Source organism: Corylus avellana, chromosome ca5, assembly GCF_901000735.1.
Source record: "Corylus avellana chromosome ca5, CavTom2PMs-1.0".
In the NCBI taxonomy this organism is placed as follows: domain Eukaryota; kingdom Viridiplantae; phylum Streptophyta; class Magnoliopsida; order Fagales; family Betulaceae; genus Corylus; species Corylus avellana.
In genome coordinates, this window is record NC_081545.1 from 13235228 (window position 1) to 13243188 (window position 7961).

Sequence of the window (7961 nt, forward strand, 5' to 3'; positions counted from 1 at the left end):
GAGTTGATCCAAGGCCCAACAGTTACCCTCCAATTTCCTAATCTGAAAGATTATGGAAATTTTTTGTTTATAAATGGAGCGGCGTTCTGAAATTATACCTTCTTTAAGTGAAAATCCGAGACTTCCGAGGCGGGAAATTTGAATTTCCAATCTTGGCGGGAAATCTGACACCAATTTTTGCCGAGACAATTGACATAACTGAGGGTGCGTCGGTTGTTCCACGTGTCAGTGCCGGGATGGACGTCCTTTCGGCTGTCGGTTGTCAGCTGTTACGCGGGATTTGTATAGGCGCGCCTTTCTTGCCGTATTTACTGTGCACGTTTCTTGAGGCATCTCTTGGCGCTTCGCTTTCTTATCTTTTCTCGTTCCAGACCTCTCGTGTAGCCTTCTTTAAGCTTTATAAAAACCTTTTCCTCTTCTATTTTTCCTATCTCTCCTATTCGCACTAAGTCCTCTTGCAAAAGTTCTTACTTCCGTTCCTGCACTTCCGTTCTTACTCTGTTCTTTGCTTTCTTTTTTGCAAAACCTGGCTATGTCTCGTGAAAAGGGATCTGAATCAAACGGTGGTTTGGGCAAAACCTACCCAGCCTTATGGAGGCCCGATCTGACCAAGGAAGATGAGTGTAAAGTCATCCTGGACTGCTACATTCCCAAAACGGTGAAGCTCCATTTTGATGATGAGAGGAAGGGTGCCATAGTGGACGCCGGAAGTCATGAGGTCTGCCTATATGAAGAGATGTTCCACACAGGCCTCAAGCTGCCTTTCCCAAATGTCATACGTGAGTTTCTCGGTCATCTGAATGTGGCTCCACATCAATTGGTTCCTAACGCCTGGAGGATATTTTTTGCCTGTGCTGTCGTTTGGCCTATGGCTCTCGGAGAAGGACAAAACCTCACCATTTCGGAATTTCTCTAGATGTACCAGCTCTAGAAGAACCCCAACAGTGATGGGCCGTATAACTTCCAGACGAGATGGGGGAAGTTTATTTTCATGGATAAGACCTATACGAGTAACCACGGATGGAAGAAGAAGTACTTCTTTGCGCAGGGACAATGGGAATTTGTTCCTAGAGAGAAGGCGGAGGGGCCGAGAGTGCCTCGGGAAACGACTACCCCCCATTTGGGCCTCCACAAGGACCTTTGCCTGTCGGACGAGGAAATGGTCTGAGTAAACACGGTTTTGGCTTGGGCCCAGAAACATGATAACATTATGACCTACAAAAAGTTGGTTACGACGGCTAGGTTAAATAGCTGTCTTTTCTCCAATAGAGATGGCGCCAATGGATCAAGAAAGAAACCGGCTGAGGCGGTTGTGGACTTAAGCCCTCCGGCAGCCAATACCCAAGGCGTTACCCCCCGAAAGCCTACACTTGACAAAGGCAAGCAAAAGGTAAATGAGTCTCGGGTAAAGAAGGCCCTGCAATTGGTTGATGAGCCCGAGGAACTTGAAGCTCCTCAACTGAAGAAGAGGAGACTAGTGAAGGGCAAGGGTCCTGTTGTCGAGGCAGAGAAGAGGAAATCCCTCTTTGCTGACCTCTTGGCTGCTCGGAGGAGGGTTAATCCAGAACCCGATGTGGCTCCAATATCGGCGTACGAGAACATCCTCGCAAACCATCCGATTGCTGCAACTCCCTTGGCGGCAACTCCCTTGGAACCTTCTGGTGCCGCTCCTACCACTGCTATCCCCGTGGAATCGGTATCGCTGGTGCACTATGGTCCTAACATCCAACACCTCTTAATAGACCCGTTTTCAAATAGCTTAGTAGGGATGGAGCTAGAAGAAAATGCGCCGCATGCCGAAGCGGGGGAAGAAGGAATAAGGCCTCGGGTCTTGTCCCCGATAGCTAAGGAGCAGTCTCGGGTTCTGGCTTTGGTGCCTGAGGCTTCGTCTCGGGCTCCGACACCGGCTGCTGAGGCCGAGCTTGGTGCTGGGTTTGGGGCCTCCTTGAGTTATTCCTTGGTGAAGCCTCAAAACGTTGAATGGACCGTAGGGAAGCCCCTGTCTCGGTTTGGTGGACAATTGCTGGGGAACCCATTTCAAGCTTTAGTGGAGCTGGTTCCCCAAGTTAGCTTAATAGGCGAGCGAGACATCTCTGCCAAGGGTATAGCTGAGTCGATGTTATTTAACCAGTTATGTGTAAGTATCACTCTTCATGTGACTTCTCCTGTTGCATAAGTTGTATTCTGTTTTGATTAACGTTGTTTGTTGCAAGGAGTTATGAAGTCAATAGTTCTATACTGCTACTTCAAAAAGTTTTGTCAAGAATCGGCCTCAGAATCCGAGAGCCTTCAAAATAGGCTTGCAGCTTCTGAGGCCGAGAATGCCAAATTGAGGGACACACTAGCTTGGCAGGATAAAGAGTTGCTTCATCTCGGTCAAGAGCAGTTGGGGGCTCAAGCTGAGGCTGCATAAGCCGAGTCCAGAGTCTCGGTTCTTTCTTTTGAGTTGCAGACCCTTCATGCCGAACACTTGAAGCTTCAAGAAGATCATTCTATCTTTAAAGAGGATCTGAATCAACTCAAGGAGAAGCATGCAGAAGTTCTGAAGCAGCTGAAAGTTTCTCAGGCCGTGGCTGCCAGTCAAAATGCTAAACTCAAAAAGGCTGTCGAAGGTCAGACAGTTGTCGAAGAGCGGCTTAAATTCTTTCGAGGCAAGCTTGATGAAAAGAAGTTACGATTAAAAGAAGCCGAGGCCCGATCTTCCAACTACCTACAACAGCTGTCGTGTGCCTCATGGACTCGGGATAGTGCCTGGGTGGATGGGATCATTCTTGGTTTCGAGACCTTTTGGTCTTAGGCCCAGGACCCGCTCGCACAATAGATCTTGACACAGTGAAGCCCGAGACCATCCTTGTATCTAATAAAGCTTTAAAACAGTTTTTCAGTCTCGGGTTGAATCTGATGCATGATGCCGAGGGGATTGACAAGTTTGCTCATCAGCCATTCTCGGATTCCAAGGAGTCCTCGGGTAGTGAAGGGACCGCTTCTGGACACTGTGCCAAGACCCCATCTGCTTCCAAGGCTCAAGCTGTAGACCCGAAAGAGGGCTAGTGTGTTCTCATTTTGCTTGTGATAAATTGTTAGTAAATCACAAACTTAAATTTCAAGACTTTAATGAAATACATCCTTTTCCATTTATTTCAAATTTTGTGGTTGTTATTTAATAGCGTAATTTTGGCTATGTGTTTATTCTCGGAAAAGACTCGTAACATTTTTCGAGCACACCTGTTCTTGAAGGATTTATGTTCTTGACAGGTTACTTTTTCAGAGTTTTGTTTAACCGAGCACACCTTTTTTAAAGGATTTTTACTTTTGACAGACTATTTGTTTGACCTTCTTCGAACACACCTTTTTCAAAGGTTTTACATTATTTACAAGCCATTGGTTTAACCTTCTTCGGACACACCTTGTTTGAAGGTTTTATGTCCTTTACAGGTTGTTGGTTTAACCTTCTTTGAACACACCTTCTTTGAAGGTTTTACGTTCTTTACAGGTTGTTTCTCGAAGAACTATGTCTCATCGGGCTTGGTCTCGGGAAGTTCCTAAGTTTTTCCCAATGGCTTTTTGGCCGTTTACCCTGAAGGTGATTTGGTCTACCTTGTTTTTGACATTCTTGAAAGGTTATTGAAACTTCAGGAGATTCTTTTATTTAATGAAATGTAATGAAAATTACAAAGAAAATAAGAATCGAATAAGAATCAAACAAGAATCACCTTACTATAATAAGCTAGAGAAAGTACTTTATGAGGTGCTTGACTTTTCACGGCTTTGGGAGTGCTTTTCCCTCCATGTTCTCAAGGTAGTAAGCTCCCGCCCTTCTGCATTCGATCACTCTGTAGGATCCTTCCCAGTTTGGAGCTAACTTTCCCTCAGTAGGGTCTTTGGTGGCAATGGTGATCTTTCGCAAAACCAGGTCCCCAATGTTGAAGCTTCTATGCTTGACCCCTTTGTTAAAATACCAAGCTACTTTCTCTTGGTACACCAACATGGTTACTTGGGCCTGGTCCCGTTTCTCTTGTAGCAAGTCCAGATGTAGTTTGAGGCCTTCGTCATTAGTCTCGAAATGGAAGGTCTCAACTCAGTAGCTACCCGAGCCCACTTTGGCAAGTATGACTGCCTCGGTCCCGAAAGCCAAGGCGTATGAGGTCTCCTCGATAGGTGCTCTTTTCGTTGTCCGGTATGCCCACAAGACTTCTAGAAGATCATCTGCCCAATCTCCCTTTTGATCTCCATGTTTCTTTTTTAAAATTTTAAAAATTGTCTTGTTGGTAGTTTCAACTTGTCTGTTCGCCTGGGGGTGAGCCGGAGAAGAGTAGTAGTTTCTTATATGAAGCTTCACGCACCATTCTCGGAATGACTCGCAGTCAAACTGCCTTCCATTATCAGTTACAAATGCATATGAAATACCATAGCGGCATACAACGTTCTTCCACAAGAACCGCTTTATGCTTTTAGCTGTGATGTTCACTAGGGCTTCTATTTCTGCCCATTTGGTGAAATAATCCATTGCTACAACCGCAAATCGAACACCCCCCTTTCCACGAGGCAGTGGCCCCACTATGTCTACCCCCCATTGTGAGAAGGGACGTGGCGAAGAGATTGAAATCAAATCTTCTGGTGGTTGTTTTGTAATAATGGCGAAGCGTTAGCACTTGTCACAATTTTTCATTGTTTACACCGAGTCTCGACTCATATTCGCCCAGTAGAAACCGGCTGTAACCGCTTTATACGCCAGCACTCTTGCTCCCGAGTGATTGCCGCAGATGCCTTCATGGATGTCGCGGAGGACATAATCACCTTCCTTCTTGGAGATACATTTGAGGAGTGGCATCATGAAGCCTTGTTTGTATAGAATCCCATTAATAATGGTAAATCTGACAACTCTAGTTCTCACTTGAGTTGCTGACTTCTTATTCAACGGGGGAATCTCCTGTTCCAAGTATTCCCTTATACTCGCCTACCACTCAGAAATAGTCTTGGTAACCGAGATCGAGATTACCTCGGCTATGGCAGGTTTTATTAATGTTTGGATTGACCGTTCAAGTTCTTCGGTGTCACTAGTTGCTGTTGACGCCATGCGAGCTAGCTGGTCAGCTCTTTCATTCTCTTCTCTGGGGATTTTCATAATACAGAATTTCTTGAACAAATTTTGTAAATTTTGTAGTTTTGATAAGTACTGCTTCATTTTATCTCCTCTAGCTTCGAACTCTCCTTGGATATGTCTGACAATTACTTGCGAATCACTTCGTAATTCGACGAACTCAGCTCCCATCTCATGAGCTAAACCGAGTCCTGCTAAAACTGCCTCATACTCGGCCTCATTATTAGTTGTTTTGAACTCCAGCCTCAAGGAGTTGCTAAATCTTCTCCATCCGGGGTGATTAATACTACTCCAGCTCCACCATTCTTTCTTGTAGAGGATCCATCTACATAGACTACCCATGTTTCATCTTTCTGCCATTCTTGGGTGATAGGTAGATTGGTGAATTCTGCTAAGAAATCAGCCAATACCTGTCCTTTGATAGTGTTCCTCGGGAGGAACTCAATATCAAATTCTCTGAGTTTGATTGCCCACTTAGCTAATTTGCTAGACAAATATAACTTCATGAGTACTTTCTTCAATGGATACTCAGTCAAGACTCTTATAGTATGAACTTGGAAATATGGGCGGAGTTTTCTGGAAGCGATAGTCAGCGCAAACACTAACTTCTTCATCTGAGGGTACCGGTCTTCTGCTCCTCTCAGTGCTCTGCTAATAAAATAAACTGGCTTCTATATGCCATTTTCTTCTCGGATAAGGGCTGCACTAACAGCTATTGGAGAGACAACTTAGTATAAATACAGTGCTTCTCCAGGAACAGTTTTGCTTAACAGGGGTGGACTCGTTAGATATTTCTTTAATTGCTCAGACGCCTCTTCACACTCTTCAGACCATTCAAATGTTTTCCTTAGGATTTAAAGAATGGTAGGCACTTATCGGTTGACCGAGAGATGAATCAATTCAATGTTGTAATCCTACCCATTAACTGTTGAAGTTGCTTCGTATTCTTGGGGGATTGCATGTCCAAGACTGCTTGGATCTTCTCGGGATTAGCTTTTATCCCTCGGTTTGATACCATGTAACCAAGGAATTTTCCCGATGATACCCCAAATGCACACTTTGCGAGATTCAACTTCATTCCATACTGCTTCAATGTCTTAAACATCTCTTGCAAGTCGTTTACATGATCTTCTGGTAGCACGCTTTTAACCAGCATGTCATCAACGTACACCTCCATATTACGCCCAATCTGGTCTCGGAACATCTTATTAACCAGCCTCTGGTATGTTGCTCCTGCGTTTTTTAGACCGAAGGGCATAGCCTTATAGCAGTACAGGCCTTGGTCAGTGATAAATGCGGTCTTCTTACGGTCTTCTGGATGCATGTAGATTTGGTTGTACCTAGAAAAAGTATCCATAAAGCTTAACAGGCCATATCCAGCTATTGAATCCACTAACGCATCAATGCGTGGCAGAGGAAAGCTATCTTTTGGGCATACTTTGTTGAGGTCTGTAAAGTCCAGGCACATTCTCCACTTCCCGTTAGATTTTTTAATCAGCACAACATTGGCCAACCAGTCAGGATAATATACCTCCTCTATAAACTGAGCCCTGAGTAGCTTCTCTACTTCCTCGGCTATGGCCATATTCCGCTCTGGGGCAAACTTTCTTCGCTTTTGCTTCACTGGCTTCATGTTTGGGTCCATATTGAATTGGTGAAAAATGTCATCGGGACTGATTCCCGACATATCTTCGTGAGTCCACGCAAGTACCTCCATGTTTCCTTGGAGAAAGGTTACGAGAGCGTCTCGAACTCCCGAGGTGAGCTGTGTTCCTATCTTTACCATTTTGCCTTCCCCTAGCTTCAAGTCTTCTAATGGTTCAACTGGTTCCTCTTTCAGGGGGTCCTTGCTTCTGCTACCCACCATGCCAACTATCAACAAATCAGGGTCTGCATTCTTTTTTAGGGAAATGTTATAACATTTCCTCGCTGAGGTTTGATCCCCCTTCACCTCTCCGACTCCATCTTCCGTAGGAAACTTCATCATTAGATGGTAGGTTGAAGTTATAGCCTTTAACTTATTGAGGGATGGTTGACCAATAATTGCATTGTAAGCCGACAGTCAATTGACTACCAAGAAATCCACCATGGCTGTAGATTACTTATGAGCTATCCCCATAGTAACCGGAAGTGAGATGAGTCCTATCGGTTGGACTTGTTCTCCTGCAAACCCTACCAACGACGAGTCAAACGGTTGGATCCTCTCCCGGTCAACACCCATCTGCTTGAAAACTGACCAGTACAATATATTAGTTGAACTGCCATTATCCACCAAAAGTCGGTGGATTTTATGGTTGGCAACCGTCAGCGTAACTACTAACGCATCATCATAGGGGAATATGACTCCTTTAGCGTCTTCTTTAGAGAAGGATATAGTCATCAACTCCTTCTTTGCAACTTTTGAAGGTCTCTCTACCATCAGAATTTCACCATCAGCCTTCGTTCTCCTCGCATAAGCTTTTCTAGACGAACTAGAACTTCCTCTACCAGCTATTCCTCCTGAGATGGTGTGGATCTCCCTCATTACATCCTGATGTCGAGGTTGATGGGCATCCCGATCACGTCTCGATTCTGCCTACTGATTGTGAATTGGTTCGACATACCGATCATCCCTTGGCCTTGCTTCTTGATTTTTGGGGACTTCTCGGTTTTCTTCAAGTAACGGGAGCTCCTAGTTCCTTCCTCGATTATGCTCATCTGCTAGGAATCTCACCAACTTCCCAATTCTGATGTGATTTTCAATCTCTCGCCGCAAGGTTATACACTCCTCGGTTAAGTGACCATGGTCACGATGATACTCGTAGTATTTTTTAGGGTCATGCCTTTTAGGATCGCCTTTCAACTTACTTGGCCACTTGAA